General features: G+C 42.4%; 1 pseudogene; it reads right to left on the bottom strand.

Annotated features, from left to right (window-relative positions):
* Positions 1–11,560: 11,560 nt before the first annotated feature.
* LOC102271794 (large ribosomal subunit protein eL6 pseudogene) lies at positions 11,561–12,070 on the bottom strand (annotated as a pseudogene).
* Between the last annotated feature and the right edge of the window lie 4,798 nt (positions 12,071–16,868).

Here is a 16,868-nt window from a genome sequence, read left to right as displayed (position 1 = left end):
AGCATCTTTTCTGACCACAATGCAGTAAGATTAGATCTCAATTACAGGAGAATAACTATTAAAAATTCCAACATATGGAGGCTGAACAACACGCTGCTGAATAACCAACAAATCACAGAAGAAATCAAAAAAGAAATCAAAGTTTGCATAGAAATGAATGAAAATGAAAACACAACTATCCAAAACCTGTGGGACACTGTAAAAGCAGTCCTAAGGGGAAAGTTCATAGCAATACAGGCATACCTCAAGAAACAAGTCAAATAAATAATCTAACTCTACACCTAAAGCAACTAGAAAAGGAAGAAATTAAGAATCCCAGGGTTAGTAGAAGGAAAGAAATCTTAAAAATTAGGGCAGAAATAAATGCAAAAGAAACAAAAGAGTCCATAGCAAAAATCAACAAAGCCAAAAGCTGGTTCTTTGAAAGGATAAATAAAATTGACAAACCATTAGCCAGACTCATCAAGAAACAAAGGGAGAAAAATCAAATCAATAAAATTAGAAATGAAAATGGAGAGATCACAACAGACAACACAGAAATACAAAGGATCATAAGAGACTACTATCAACAACTATATGCCAATAAAATGGACAACGAGGAAGAAATGGACAAATTCTTAGAAAAGTACAACTTTCCAAAACTGGACCAGGAAGAAATAGAAAATCTTAACAGACCCATCCAAGCACGGAAATTGAAACTGTAATCAAAAATCTTCCAGCAAACAAAAGCCCAGGTCCAGATGGCTTCACAGCTGAATTCTACCAAAAATTTAGAGATGAGCTAACACCTATCCTGCTCAAACTCTTCCAGAAAATTGCAGAGGAAGGTAAACTTCCAAACTCATTCTATGAGGCCACCATCACCCTAATACCAAAACCTGACAAAGATGCCACACAAAAAAAGAAAACTACAGGCCAATATCACTGATGAACATAGATGCAAAAATCCTTAACAAAATTCTAGCAATCAGAATCCAACAACACATTAAAAAGATCATACACCATGACCAAGTGGGCTTTATCCCAGGGATGCAAGGATTCTTCAATATCCACAAATCAATCAATGTAATACACCACAATAACAAATTGAAAAATAAAAACCATATGATTATCTCAATAGATGCAGAGAAAGCCTTTGACAAAATTCAACATCCATTTATGATAAAAACTCTCCAGAAAACAGGAATAGAAGGAACATACCTCAACATAATAAAAGCTATATATGACAAACCGACAGCAAACTTTATCCTCAATGGTGAAAAACTGAAAGCATTTCCTGTAAAGTCAGGAACAAGACAAGGGTGCCCACTCTCACCATTACTATTCAATATAGTTTTGGAAGTTTTGGCCACAGCAATCAGAGCAGAAAAAGAAAAGGAATCCAAATTGGAAAAGAAGAAGTAAAACTCTCACTATTTGCAGATGACATGATCCTCTACATAGAAAACCCTAAAGACTCCACCAGAAAATTACTAGAACTAATCAATGATTATAGTAAAGTTGCTGGATATAAAATCAACACACAGAAATCCCTTGCGTTCCTATACACTAATAATGAGAAAACAGAAAGAGAAATTAAGGAAACAATTCCATTCACCATTGCAACAGAAAGAATAAAATACTTAGGAATATATCTACCTAAAGAAACAAAAGACCTATATATAGAAAACTATAAAACACTGGTGAAAGAAATCAAACAGGACACTAATAGATGGAGAAATATACCATGTTCATGGATCGGAAGAATCAATATAGTGAAAATGAGTATACTACCCAAAGCAATTTATAGATTCAATGCAATCCCTATCAAGCTACCAACGGTATTCTTCACAGAGCTAGAACAAATAATTTCACGATTAGTATGGAAATACAAAAAATCTCGAATAGCCAAAGCAATCTTGAGAAAGAAGAATGGAACTGGAGGAATCAACCTACCTGACTTCAGGCTCTACTACAAAGCCACAGTTATCAAGACAGTGTGGTATTGGCACAAAGACAGAAATATAGATCAATGGAACAAAATAGAAAGCCCAGAGATAAATCCACGCACATATGGACACCTTATCTTTGACAAAGGAGGCAAGAATATACAATGGAGAAAAGACAATCTCTTTAACAAGTGGTGCTGGGAAAACTGGACAACCACTTGTAAAAGAATGAAACTAGAACGCTTTCTAACACCATACACAAAAATAAACTCAAAATGGATTAAAGATCTAAACGTAAGACCAGGAACTATAAAACTCCTAGAGGAGAACATAGGCAAAACACTCTTCGACATACATCACAGCAGGATCCTCTATGACCCACCTCCCAGAATATTGGAAATAAAAGCAAAAATAAACGGGACCTAATTAAACTTAAAAGCTTCTGCACAACAAAGGAAACTATTAGCAAGGTGAAAAGGCAGCCTTCAGAATGGCAGAAAATAATAGCAAATGAAGCAACTGGCAGACAACTAATCTCAAAAATATACAAGCAATTCCTACAGCTCAACTCCAGAAAAATAAATGACCCAATCAAAAAATGGGCCAAAGAACTAAATAGACATTTCTCCAAAGAAGACATATAGTTGGCTAACAAACACATGAAAAGATGCTCAACATCACTCATTATCAAAGAAATGCAAATCAAAACCACTATGAGGTACCATTTCACGCCAGTCAGAATGGCTGCCATCCAAAAGTCTACAAGCTATAAATGCTGGAGAGGGTGTGGAGAAAAGGGAACCCCCTTACACTGTTGGTGGGAATGCAAACTAGTACAGCCACTATGGAGAACCGTGTGGAGATTCCTTAAAAAACTGGAAATAGAACTGCCTTATGATCCAGCAATCCCACTGCTGGGCATACACACTGAGGAAACCAGAAGGGAAAGAGACACGTGTACCCCAATGTTCATTGCAGCACTGTTTATAATAGCCAGGACATGGAAGCAACCTAGATGCCCATCAGCAGATGAATGGATAAGAAAGCGGTGGTACATATACACAATGGAGTATTACTCAGCCATTAAAAAGAATACATTTGAATCAGTTCTAATGAGGTGGATGAAACTGGAGCCTATTATACAGAGTGAAGTAAGCCAGAAAGAAAAACACCAATACAGTATACTAATGCATATATATAGAATTTAGAAAGATGGTAACAATAACCCTGTGTACGAGACAGCAAAAGAGACACTGATGTATAGAACAGTCTTATGGACTCTGTGGGAGAGGAAGAGGGTGGGAAGATTTGGGAGAATGGCATTGAAACATGTATAATATCATGTATGAAACAACAAAAAAAATAAAATGATTTGTTCTTGTTCTGTGAAAAATGCCACTGGTAATTTGATAGGGGTAGTATTGAATCTGTAAATTGCCTTAGGTAGCATAGTCATTTTAATATTAATTCTGTAAGAACATTTTTAAAAATTGAAGACTAGTTGACTTACAATGTCAGGGTATATTTTAACTTAGAATATTCAGAACCTCAGAATTCCAGGCCAGAAGAGGGTGGCACATGGGAGAGCTGGCCCTCCCTCAGTGCTCCCTGCTCTGCAAGGCCCTTATGTGCATAGGTGTGCTCACCCCATCACAACTCTGAGATCTATCACAAACCCTTACAGTGCTGCACTTCAGAAGTTGTTGTTCAGTTGCTAAGTTGTGTCTGACTCTTTGCAAGTGCCTGACCTGCAGCATGCCAGGCTTCCCTTCACTATCTCCTGGAGTTTGCTCAAACTCATGTCCATTGAGTCGGTGATACTATCCAACCATCTCATCCTCTGTTGTCCCCTTCTCCTCTGCCTTCAGTCTTTCCCAGCAAGGATCTTTTCCAATGAGTCAGCTCTGTGGCCAAAGTATTGGAGCTTCAGCATCAATTCTTCCAGTGAGGGTTGATTTTCTTTAGAATTGACTGGTTTGATTGCCTTGTCATCCAAGGGACTCTCAAGAATCTTATCCAGCACCACAGTTTGAAAGTATCAATTCTTTAGCACTCAGCCTTCCTCATGGTCCACCTCTCACATCTGTACATGACTACTGGAAAACACCATAGCTTTGACTATATAGACCTTTGTCAACAAAGTGATGTTTCTGCTTTTTAAAACGCTGTCTAGTTTTGTCATAACTTTTCTTCCAAAGAGCAAGCGTCTTTTAATTTTGTGGCTGTAGTCACTGCGATAATTTTGGAGCCCAAGAAAATAAAATCTGATACCTTTTCCACTTTTCCCCCATCTATTTGCCATGAAGTGACGGGGCTGGATGCCATTATCTTAGTTTTTTGAATGTTAAGTTTTCAACCAGCTTTTTCACTCTCCTCTTTCACCTTCATCAAGAGGCTCTTTAGTTCTTCACTTTCTGCCGTTAGAGTGGTATCATCTGCATATCTGAGGTTGTTGATATTTCTCCTTCAGTCTTGATTCCAGCTTGTGATTCATCCAGCCCAGCATTTCACATGATGTACTCTGTGTATAAGATAAATAAGCAGGGTGACAATATACAGCCTTGATATACTCCTTTCCCGATTTTGAACCAGTCTGCTGTTCCACATCCAGTTCAAACTGTTGCTTCTTGACTTGCATACAGGTTTCTCAGGAGGCAGGTTAAGTGGTCTTATTCCCATCTCTTTAAGAATTTTCCACAGTTTGTTGTGATCTACACAGACCTAGGGGTGCACAGACCAGAAGCCGCTCTACCCTTAGGAATATGGGCCTGGACAAGAGGTTTACACAGCCCTGTGATGCAGGCTTTGTGCGTTTGGGCAGGAGACTTTGGGGTCTCAGGTATCTGAGCATGGCTTAGAAGGTGGGAGTAGTACAGGCTCTGGATGGACATGTCTCCTTGGTCCCATGAGTGAGGGGTGTATGTGGGAGCGATGGAGAAGGGCCCATCAAAGTGAAAGGCTAGGGCAGAGGCCCCTCTTGGTTGGTTTTGAGGGAGATACTGACGGGGAAAATGGCGTCAGATGTAGGAGCTGTTGGAAGGAACACTTATTCACACGTCCTTAGTTTTCCTTAGAAGAAAGAGAATTTCTGTTCCACGTGCTCGGAAGGAAAACAATAGGAGGCATAATTTAGTATCTCTGCACTCCGCATTTATTTTAGTGCAGTAATGACTTAAGGAACTAGACAAGTTCAGCCGTCCTTCTGCCTCTCCCCCCTTCCCCCTTCTTACTTTTCTGCCAAAAGAGAGGGTACGTTCTCTTCCCACCTCTACTCTCAATGGAGACACAAAAAGTCAAGGCCCAGGCTTGTCTGAGAGATAGCACTCCCCTCCCTAAAAGGATGGTGAGAATGGATCTGGTCTGTAGTTCTAAAATCTTCTTCTCCAAGAGCTAAAATTCAGGAGAAATATCAGGAGGCCCAAATGTGATGACACATAGAAATAATAAAGTTGAGATTTTGATTTCCATCTGTCCGAGTCTGGCATCAGTCTCTCAATTAGTTTCAAAATCAGTTCAGAGAGGGGAAGGGAGAAATATTAGAGTCAGAATTCTTGGATTCAAGCCCTAGCTGTGTTTAGTGAGTTGTCTAGTGGGTTTTTTAAAACCATGATGAATTTTTAACCAGGGCTGTGAATCAGAACCATCTAAAGAATTTTACAGAAAACAAAAATCCTAGATTCAAATCTTGGAGATTTAGATCCCCTAGGCCTGAGCAAATGTTGTTTTTTTTTTTTTTTTTAAAAAAAAGCTCCAAAGGTGATTCTGATACCTGTATTTGGAAATTGCTGAACATAATTAATCTTTAGAAAATGAAAAGAATTCCTATATTGGTTTGTAACAGACTGCTGATAAAGATTAATTGCAAACCACTGAATGGTAAAGGTCTTTCTCTGTATAAAATATTGTTACTTCAATTATGAATAATTATTTAGTATTACTAGTATTAATAATTATCTACTGTTCTTGCCTGGAAAATCCCATGGACAGAGGGAGGAGCCTGGTAGGCTGCAGTCCATAAGGTTGCTAAGAGTCAGACATGACTGAGTGACTTCACTTTCACTTTTCACTTTCATGCATTAGATAAGGAAATGGCAACCCACTCCAATATTCTTGCCTGGAGAATCCCAGGGATGGGGAAGCCTGGTGGGCAGCCGTCTCTGGGATCCCACAGAGTCGGACATGACTGAAGCAACTTAGCAGCAGCAGCAGCAGCATTATTCATTACTATAACAGTAAAGTACATTTGGAACAAAGTACAGTAAAATAAATATCAATGTCAATTGCTAACAGTCTCATTGATTAGACATCCAGTTCAGTTCAGTTGCTCAGTTGTGTCTGACTCTTTGCAACCCCATGGACTGCAGCACACCAGACTTCCCTGTCCATCACCAACTCCCAGAGTTTACCCAAACTCATGTCCATTGAGTTGGTGATGCCATCCAACCATCTCATCCTCTATCATCCCCTTCTCCTCCTGCTTTCAATCTTTCCCAGCATCAGGGTCTTTTCAAATGAGTCAGTTCTTTGCATCAGGTGGGCCGAAGTATTGGAGTTTCAGCTTCAATATCAGTCCTTCCAATGAATATTCAGGACTAATCTCCTTTAGGATGGACTGATTGGATCTCCTTGTAGTCCAAGGGACTCTCAGAGTCTTCTCCAACACCACAATTCAAAAGCATCAATTCTTTGGCTCTCAGCTTTCTTTATAGTCCAACTCTCATCCATACATGACCACTGGAAAAACCATAGCCTTGACTAGACGGACCTTTGTTGGCAAAGTATTATCTCTTCTTTTTAATATGCTGTTTAGGTTGATCATAACTTTCCTTCCAAGGAGTAAGTATCTTTTAATTTCATGGCTGCAGTCACCATCTGCAGTGATTTTGGAGCTCAAAAAAAGAAAGTCTGTCACTGTTTCCACTGTTTCCCCATCTATGTGCCATGAAGTGATGGGACGGGATGCCATTATCTTGGTTTTGTGAATGTTGAGTTTTAAGCCAACTTTTTCACTCTCCTCTTTCACTTTCATCAAGAGCCTCTTTAGTTCTTCTTCAATTTCTGCCATAAGGGTGGTGTCATCTGCAAATCTGAGTTTATTGATATTTCTCCTGACAGTCTTAATTCCAGCTTGTGCTTCATCCAGCCCAGCATTTCTCATGATCTACTCTGCATATAAGTTAAATAAGCAGGGTGATAATATACAACCTTGACATACTCCTTTTCTTATTTGGAACCAGTCTGTTGTTCCATGTCCAGTTCTAATTGTTGCTTCCTGACCTGCATACAGATTTCTCAAGAGGCAGGTCAGGTGGTCTAGTATTCCCATCTCTTGAAGAAGTTTCCAGTTTATTGTGATCTACACAGTTGAAGGTTTTGGCATAGTCAGTAAAGCAGAAATAGATGTTTTTCTGAAACTCTCTTGCTTTTTCAATGATCCAGCGAATGTTGGCAATTTGATCTCTGGTTCCTCTGCCTTTTCTAAAACCAGCTTGAACATCTGCAAGTTCACAGTTCACGTACTGTTGAAACCTGGCTTGGAGAATTTTGAGCATTACTTTACTAGCATGTGAGATGAGTGCAATTGTGCGGTAGTTTGAGCATTCTTTGGCATTGCCTTTTTTAGGGATTGGAATGAAAACGGACCTTTTCCAGTCCTGTGGCCACTGCAGAGTTTTCCAAATGTGCTGGCATATTGAGTGCAGCACTTTCACAGCATCATCTTTTAGGATTTGAAATAGCTCAGCTGGAACTCTGTCACCTCCACTGGCTTTGTTTGTAGTGATGCTTTCTAAGGCCCACTTGACTTCACGTTCCAGGATGTCTGGCTTTAGGTGAGTGATCACACCATCATGATCATCTGGGTCATGAAGATCTTTTTTTGTACAGTTCTGTGTATTCTTGCCACCTTTCCTTAATATCTTCTGTTTCTGTTAGGTCCCTGCCATTTCTGTCCTTCATTGAGCCCATCTTTGCATGAAATGTTCCCTTGGTATCTAATTTTCTTGAAGAGATCCCTAGTCTTTCCCATTCTATTGTTTTCCTCTATTTCTTTGCACTGATCATTGAGGAAGGCTTTCCAGAGAAACCCATATTTAAAAGAACTAAATATACTGGATAAGACATTTATTAAAAATTTTCTTTTAGGGACCTCCCTGGTGGTCCAGTGGTTGACACTCTGCATTTCCATTACAAGGGGTGTGGGTTTGATCCCTGAGTTGGGGAACTAAGATCCCACATGCTATGCAGCATGGCTAAAAGAAGAAAGAAAGAAAATTACCTTTTAAAGGGACAGCTGAATTGGTGGGAAAATAGGTAAATTCTTGCTGGTTATACAGCATGAATCAGGTCAATAAATGCTAAAGGTGCTATGTGCCTGGAAAGTATCTACTAATTCCTATGGGGTAAACTTAAGTATTACTGGGTGGAGCATGCTTGGAGACATGAGGTAAAACCTAGGATCCATCAGAGTAAGGTTGGCTCAGGGAACCTCTGTATCCAGGACCATCCTCCATGAAAAGTGTAACAACTGCTACAATAAAACCCACTATATAGAGGAACATTGATGGGGTACTTAACTACCTCAGACTTGACTCTCGGTTACGGGGGAAATGAAAAATCCCTTCTCCGAAAATTCCCAACAGTAAGGCTGCTTTTATATTGATATTTATACCCGCTGTGTGGCCTAAAGACAGAAATTATATCTGGCCCACCCAAGTTGATGTGCCACCAGATAAATAAATAAAATAAACCTCTTTGGAGGGCTCAGCTGGTACAGAATCCACCTGCAGTGTGGGAGACCTGGGTTTGACCCCTGGGTTGGGAAGATCCCCTGGAGAAGGGAAAGGCCACCCATTCCAGTATTCTAGAGCCCTAGAGAATTTCATGGGCTGCAAAGAGTCGGACATGACTGAGCGACTTTCACTTTAAACACAGACCTCAATGCATTATTCCAATAAGGTTCTAAGGAATATGAATTCACAATAAAAACTCATAAATGCAGATTTGCAAATGATATATCTAATAAGGGGTTATTATCCAAAATACAACATCAAAAAAAAATTCCAACAACATGAGCTACTCTTTCAAACATTATATTGAGCAAAGGAAGCCAGACATGAAAAAAAATTCATGCTGCCTGTTTCCATATATATGAAGTTCAAAAAGTAGCTGAAATTATACTTCTTCATGCATGCATGAGTGTCAGAACTTTAAAGGAAATTGAGGAAGTGATTAGCACAAAAGAGTGGACCGTGGATATTCTCTGGGTGCACAGGGTGATGGCTGGGAGGGGTATGAAGAGCTGGGGAGTTGGCAGTATTAACTTAGGTCATGGTTAACATGGTTCTTTTGCCAAATCATTGAATTACCCACTTTTGTTCTATCCTTTTTTTCTGAATGTGTGTTATTATTCATAGTAAAAAGCTTTGAAATATTAGAAACTATAGTTTCTATGCTGAATGTGAATCTGAGTGTCCACTTTCCCCTCCAGAACTTTGCGCTTTTCTACTTCTTTGGCTTTTCCTTCTTTTTAAGGAGACCTGATTTTCTTTTCCTTGGAAATCATAAAATTGACTTCTGAGAAAGCATGCTTCTTTTTGAGGTGAAATTTAGCATCACAAGCCCAAACTTAACCCCATATAACTTTAACTCTCCATCCACTCTCTCCAGCCCGTTAAACACCTTAAAAGAAAACATTTTACAGCTCTCAGGTGGTTTTCCCCTAACATTAAAATGTGGATAATTTGACAGTATACTCTAAATTCTCTGTTTTTCTTTTGTTTAACATGGTTTACATGCTGTGCTTTCCACATTGCTGTCTGGATCAACAGCGGGGAACTAACCTGAGGGACTCTGACCAGCTTTGACTCATTGATAGAGTGTGACCATCTTGGTGACCAAAGCCAGCTTCTCACATTTCTTCTTGAAAAGCATGGTGTTGACATGTTTAATATCCTGTGGCATTTCCTCTGGGTTCTATAGTCTGATGGAAAAAGCCCCTGTTGATGTCTATAATGGCCAAGTTGAATAGCAAGATCTTGAGACCCTCCACTCCACCGCTCTGGGAGGGGTAGCCATTCCCCTTGAAGTTGTAATAGGAATCCTGATGGTCATATTTGGCAGGATCCCCATGCTACCACTTGCAGGGAGAGCATTTACGTGTGGCTGGATGGTTTTTGAACAAATTAAGGTGAAATCTTACCAATAAGTTTATTGGGAATAATAAATCAAAACAGCATACTACCAAAACAGAAAGAAAAAGATAACCCCAAGATTTGAAGCTTTTCTGGAAGAATTCCAAAAATACTTATTTCGAAGGAATTTCTCAGGGTCAACCTTAAATAAACTTGTGACCTACAGGTCAAAGACACGATTTTATTGGCCATCTCCTGACCCAGCCAGTCCTATGGTCCTTCTCTGTTACGTGCATTCAGGAAAACCCTCCCTGTCTTTCCTTCTTCCTCTAAGAATCACAAATCAGGCCTAACAACATTTGGTTTCTCATCTTCAGGAATGTGGCTGGTACCTTTAAGAGAAGGAGGCCATCCTAGGAAGGGGTATGAACCAGACCAGACAGAAGGAAGAGTATCTTATTTCATCTGCACAGAACAAAAGAGTCCTTTCCCAGCACCTGTGTGAGTCTGACCTGAATGAAAGCAGACTGGCTGAGCTTCATCATAAGGACAGAGTCACAGCTGGCAGGGGAGAGAGACTCACTGAGGTAAGGCGGACCACTTGCCCTGCTCCAAGACTCTTCTTACAATAGGGTTCTAACTTGCAAAAATGGTGGAAAAGTGATTGACACAGAGTTATTTATCCTTGGCTGAACCATTCCCCCAAAAGATATTGCTTCCCACACTGATCCCAAGTTCTGTAGGATCATTTGGAATATAATTATTAAAACATGTGATTGTATGGCAGAAACCAACACAATATCATAAAGCAATTATCCTTCAATTAAAAATAAAAGAAAAAGACCTGATACAATAAATAAATAAACATTCTTTTAAAAGAAGCTAGAGAAGAATTTTTTTAAATGAACTCTTAAAAAAAAAAAAAATTCTGAGTTTCCCATAAGTTTAGCCTGTGCTTGGAAGTTGGTGAGGTATAGACAGCTCCATGTCACTTCCCTGATTAGGTTAAGTCTTACAAGCTGAGTTTCTCCCTTGCTAGCTTTGACACAAGAGGCCTGCGTGTGGGAGAGACTCAGGTCAAGGACTGAGGGTGGCCTCGGGTCTTGTGAAAAGCCAGGCCCTGAGGGAGGCAAGGACGTGAGGTGGCCCTTCAGTCCACCAACCTTCAAGACACTGAATACTGCCAACAAACACTGGCTCTTGGAAGCAGGTCCTTCCTCAGCTGAGCCTTCAGATGAAACCCAAGTGTTGGCTGATGCCTTGGTATCAGTTTGGTGAGAGACCCTGAAGTCCAGGATCTGGCTCAGCTGGCCCTGGATGCCTATCTCACAAAAACTGTGAGATGGTAAATGTGGGCTTTAAGTTGCTAGGTTTATCCTAGGAGTCTGTTAAATAGCAACAGATGATGAATAGTAGACTTCACCTGTCAATCGTTCTTTCCATACATGAATCTTTTTTTTTTAATGGACAAGTTACTTAATTAGGTTCTCTGCAAGCAGTTCAGAACACTACTTTGTGAGGATAAATTGCATTTGTGAGAGCAAGCACAGAGCGGATGTCACCCTGGAGCCGAGGGACAGCTTTGCTTCTTCGCAGAATTTGAGTCCCCAGCTTTCTGATCAGCCTTGTGCTGCTCTGTGATCTCGTATCTCTCTGTGTCAAAGATCTCAGCCTTCTGGCGTCTGGGCTTATGCAGCTGCTGCTTCTTGAAGTAAGCGTCAGGGAGACGTTCTGGGGTTTTCACACCACTGATACCGATTTTGGTGGAGGTGGCAATGACAAATTACTGGTGTGTTCTATGCAGAGGAACTCAATTGAGGGACACAGGCCCAGTCACAGGTAGCAAGCCATGGCCCAGCTGCTTCAGGAAAACGACCCTCTTGCCCCCAGTGCCCAGTGAGGATGATCAGAATGGTCCTGCGAGTGCTTCCTCACATGCTTACTGAAGGGTTTTTCGCTGTGACTCAACAGCTTTCAAGGCACGTCTTCAGTAGGGTAACACCTAGGCATTTGGCAAAGTTTGACCACGCAGGTACCTCCATTCTTGTTGCCACCAACTGATTTTGTGACAGTAGCAAGAACCCTAACCTTTTTCTTTTCGACCTTGGATTTAGCTGCTGAATACTTCCTCGTGTACCAGGCCTGTTGGAGTACATAGCTGATTGGGAATATCTGCCAATTCCTCTGACCAGGACAGGGGTTCGGCTGCAGTGGGGCTTCCCCTTCTTAACCTTCTTCACCTTTTTAGCCTTGTCACCAGCATCGGCCTTCTTGGCTTCTTAGTATCTGGCTTCTCAGCCTTTCCCCCGCCATCTTACAAGATGGGAAAGAGCCATACATGAATCTTTAATATTCGCTAATAATTACAAAATAGATCTTCTTTGGAAAACCTTTCCACCGCCACTTCCAAGATCGAAGACTGACACACACATGAAGCTCGGTGTGTTCGCACCGTGTCTCATCCTACGTTGGAATCAGTCAGCTCCTAGAGAGTTGTATGTGGACTAACAGGCGGTATAAGGTAAACATCACCCAGCCTCTGTGGTCTAAATGTGGCTCTAGTTATGTCATCCCCCCATGTAAAGACCTTCCATAGTTCCCCATGAAATACAGACTCCTGGTGTGGCATTTGTCATGTGACCCAAACCACCTTTCCAGGCTTTCTCCCCATTATACCACTCCCTGCCCTGCCTCCCCATGTATGTCTTCTCTCCTGCCCTCGGTGGCATGCTTCCCTCCCCTCACCATCTCCTGTCTGCCAGGGGAAAGCCCACCTCTTCCATAGAGCGTCTCCCGGATCCCACGACCACCCCAAGCCAAGTGCTCTGTCTCCCACTTTCTGCCCCCACACAACTTTTGGCCTTGCTTGGAAACCTGTCCTGTGCTGACCTTCTTCCTGGCTTGAGCTCTGCCTCTTCTCTGATTCTGCCTTCTCTCTCCCACATGAGACCAAATGCCACCAAGGGCATTCTCTGCGTAGCCCTTCCCACACCTGCAATACCACCTCAGGCTCAGTGAGGAGGGCTTACTGGTGTTTGTGGAACTGAATGTAATGAAGGGCAGATCCATATGGGGGTGCAGACATCCAGAGGGTGGGAAAAAGTTTCTACTAAAGAAGTACCCTATGGCCAGAGGAGTTTGGAAACCAAGGTGTGTCCTGTCCCTCAGGAAGTATCCCCATGGATATTAGATGATTCAAGTTTCTAAGAAGTGCTGCAGTAAAGAAATGGACACCCCAACATCGGTTTTGTGTCATGCTGGGATTTGGGCAGGAGAACTGGAAGCAGCCTAGTCATGTGTCTACAACGCCACTGGCCATTTGGATCGCTTTTCTCATGGTCAGGCTGTGTTTATCAAGCTAAATAGTCATTCATTCCCCTGGTTTATTCACAGGCGATTCCAGAATGGTTTAAATTCATGATGATCTGAAAGGATTCTCAACTCCTAAAAATACACAAATCCTACTGTTAGGAACGAAGCTCTCCACACTGTGTTCAAACTGTGTTTGATAACTAGTTTGACCTGACCCTGTCCTCCTTGGATTATCTGCTCAAAGTTCCAGAGACCATATTTAAAGATTTCAGATGTTAGAGACTCACCTTTTCACCAACCTTTGCCAAAGTCAATCTGACTTAATGGATGTTTAATAAGCATTTCCTGTGTGTCAGGCATCATGCTAGGTGCTAAGGGTACAAAACTCAGTAATAAACTGTTCTTAAAGGATGTACAGCCTGACTCAGAACATGACAGATTCTCCTCCTGCAATTCTGTGAGCGCTGAAATCCTGATACGCACAGGGTCACAAGCAAGAGTGGAGGAGGGGACACGGTCTAGAGAAGGCAGTTAAAAGATGCCAAAAGGTTACTCTGGGAACAAAGGTGGAAAAAACAAGTCCAATTCAACAGACTTGTTTTTTTAACACTCACTCTATGCCAACAACCCTGTCTGCCAGGTCCTAAGGGTTCTAAGATGAATGAGACACACTCCCTTCCGTCCAGGACCTTAACTGGGGGTGGTGGGGGCAGAGGTCAGGTGACACTCATAATGGGGGTCAGGTGAGGGGCTGATTAATGGGCACATGCAATCCGAGGACTGTGTGATGAATTGCTGGTAGAGGAACCTTCCATTTTCATTTAGACCATCATTTCTTGCCTCTACTCTTTAAAAAAAGAGCTAACATCATTCCTCTCAGTGTCTTGAGCCCATAAACCGGAAGACCTGATAGCTGTGAGCTTCAGAATTTCCATCTGGTCTCTGATACCCCCCACCTTAAGTCTCCTCCTCATCCTCTCTCTCCTCGTGCTTGGCTTCCATGAAGAGCAGTTGCAGGGAAGGAAAAGGAGCGGGGCTTGCCTCCTTTCGTGGTCTTGATGACACCACACCTGGGATTCATTCTGGACAACCTACAGTAAGGCGACAACAATAACTAAATCTGGAACATGTATCCAGGGCTGCAGTCGGGGGGTACTTTTGAGTCTGTTGCTTAGTTATTGTGTGTCCCTGGGCCGCTTTCCTAAGTTCCATTGTGTGTTTATGTCATCTCTAAAATGGAGTAAAAAGTATACTTCATGGCGTGTGCACAGATGGTATTCTGTGCTGAGCACAGAGTCTTCATGAAGGCTCTATTGGGTGCTTAATTAATGCTAATTCTCTCCCTCATTTGCCTTAAAGCAGGGAGTCACATGTGTTCAGAGTGTATTAAGAAGAACAGTTAACTTTCAGCTCAGGAACTCAGACATCAGGATCATTGATGTAGCGTTGAAGGCTGGATTTTTCTACAGTGACCATGGTTACAGGCAGGCTATTCCCTTTTCTTGGTAAGTGCAAGAGTTATCCCTCTTCTGTTGGAATTGAGACAATTTAGCCATTTTATTTGTATCTAAAACAGGTGATGTGGAAACTTTTGTTCTGTTCTTGGAGAATTCCACCATCTCATTTTTCTCCAGGTTACCTTGAGACAGCCAGAGGAGATGGTAGTTTATGTTGGCACACGGGATTGAAGGAGAACATAAAAATGGGTGGGACATATCTTTAGTGACGGATGGAGATGTGAATAGTTCTGGCTTACACATCAGTCTTCTTTTGCTATTGTTCTCAGGCCAAGGAAGCACCAATTACTTCAGATCTTTCCTGGAGTAATTAATTCACCTGGAATGCCTTCAGCTCCTCCCTTCCTTTCATCCTGTCCCCATGACTTATTTCTCTTTATTTAGCTAATACTTACTTTTTTTTGAGAGAGAAGGAAGTTTTGGGGTTTATGTACACAAGAGAAGGAAGTGGTACATGTACAAAAAGGAGGGGGTCCCCTTATTCCCTTCAGGGGCTGAGGGACTGAGTGGCTGGGTAGAAGGCAGTCAAGACGGGCAGGCCTGCCTCCAGTCCTTGTCTGAGTGTGAAGCGTCTGGCCTTATGGCTCTCAGTACAGGGAGAAACAGGGGGACGCCAGGACTCCAGGAGAAGAGAGAATGGAGGCAGGCACCTGAGGCCTGCAGGGGAAGCAGCAGAAGTGAGATGAGGGGTGGGTTTGGGGGCTTGTGGGTGGCACCTAAAGAAGCATGGATCAGCAGGGACCCACACAGAGGAAACCCAGCGGTGAAGATGCAGCCAGCAAGGGTCTGCTCCTCTCACAGCTCTGTGGGTCTGACCCCTTTCTGGATTGTTTTAGTTATAATTCATTATGAGCTTCTATCTTGGGGAAGCATCCAGTGGGTCCGGCCCCATCCTGGAACTGGTGGTTGTTGTTCAGTCGCTCAGTCGTGTCCCGACTCTTAGCAATCCCATGGACCGCAGCACGCCAGGCTTCCCTGTCCTTCACTATCTCCAAGAGTTTGCCCAAACTCATGTCCATTGAGTTGGTGATGCCATCCCACCATCTCATTCTCTGGAACTGGGGATATGAACAAAACTGGGACGTGATCCCAGCTCCTGATGTGTGGCAGCCGGCTTCCCAGTCAAATCAGTCTCCCCGGAACTTCGGAGGATTTCTGACCCAGCAGACAGGGCAGGGCTGCCACCAAGTGAATGAAGAATGAGCAGGAGGTCAGGGCCCCTTTTTTGCAGGCCCCAGCACTAAGGGCCTCACATAAGAAAAGGTAAAATAAGTAAACAGTGATGTGCTGGCGCAGCTCGGCTTACAAGAATCAGTTATGCGCGTTTCTTGACCCTTGATGTGCAGTGACATCACATTGATACTTTGAAGTCAGCCACGGAGGCATTATTTACACCATGGAAATCGGTAAATGGTAAAAAGTAACTGGTATTTCCCTTTCTAGAAAGCCAGTTGTTGTTAAACACCTGTGTGTGTGTGTGTGTGTGTGTGTATGTGTGTGTAATGTTCCCATTTAATCTTCACAATAAACTCAGATTTTATGCATGGAATAATACTTTATAGCTTTCAAGTCACTTTTAAATATGTTACCCTCCTATCCATATAATCCCAGGAGAGTAGGTAGGGCAGGAGCATTATCTCCATTTTAAAGAAACGGTGGCTCTGAGAGGCCACATGGCCAGGAGGGCCGTACCTGACATGGAGTCCACTTTAGATTCCTGACTGTGCTGTCCCTGCTCTGGCTGGCACTGCCCAGTGTTTAGAGCATTCAGAGTCTGGTTCTGAGTCAGTGTCCTGACCACAGGGGCGGGGGGTACCAGACCTGACCCTGTTCTCAGATATCTGATAACAGGAAGCTTCCCAACACTGGCAGGCCTTGCCAGCCCTGCAGGGTGACCAGTGACCTTCTTGCCCTGCTTATTTTTGTACATGGTGCCACCTCCTGCTAGGTTCAGGGCCTAAGTAGGCAGACTGACGGGG

This window comes from Bos mutus, chromosome 11, assembly GCF_027580195.1.
Source record: "Bos mutus isolate GX-2022 chromosome 11, NWIPB_WYAK_1.1, whole genome shotgun sequence".
Taxonomy (NCBI): Eukaryota; Metazoa; Chordata; class Mammalia; order Artiodactyla; family Bovidae; genus Bos; species Bos mutus.
This window is presented reverse-complemented; position numbering and strand designations above follow the sequence as displayed.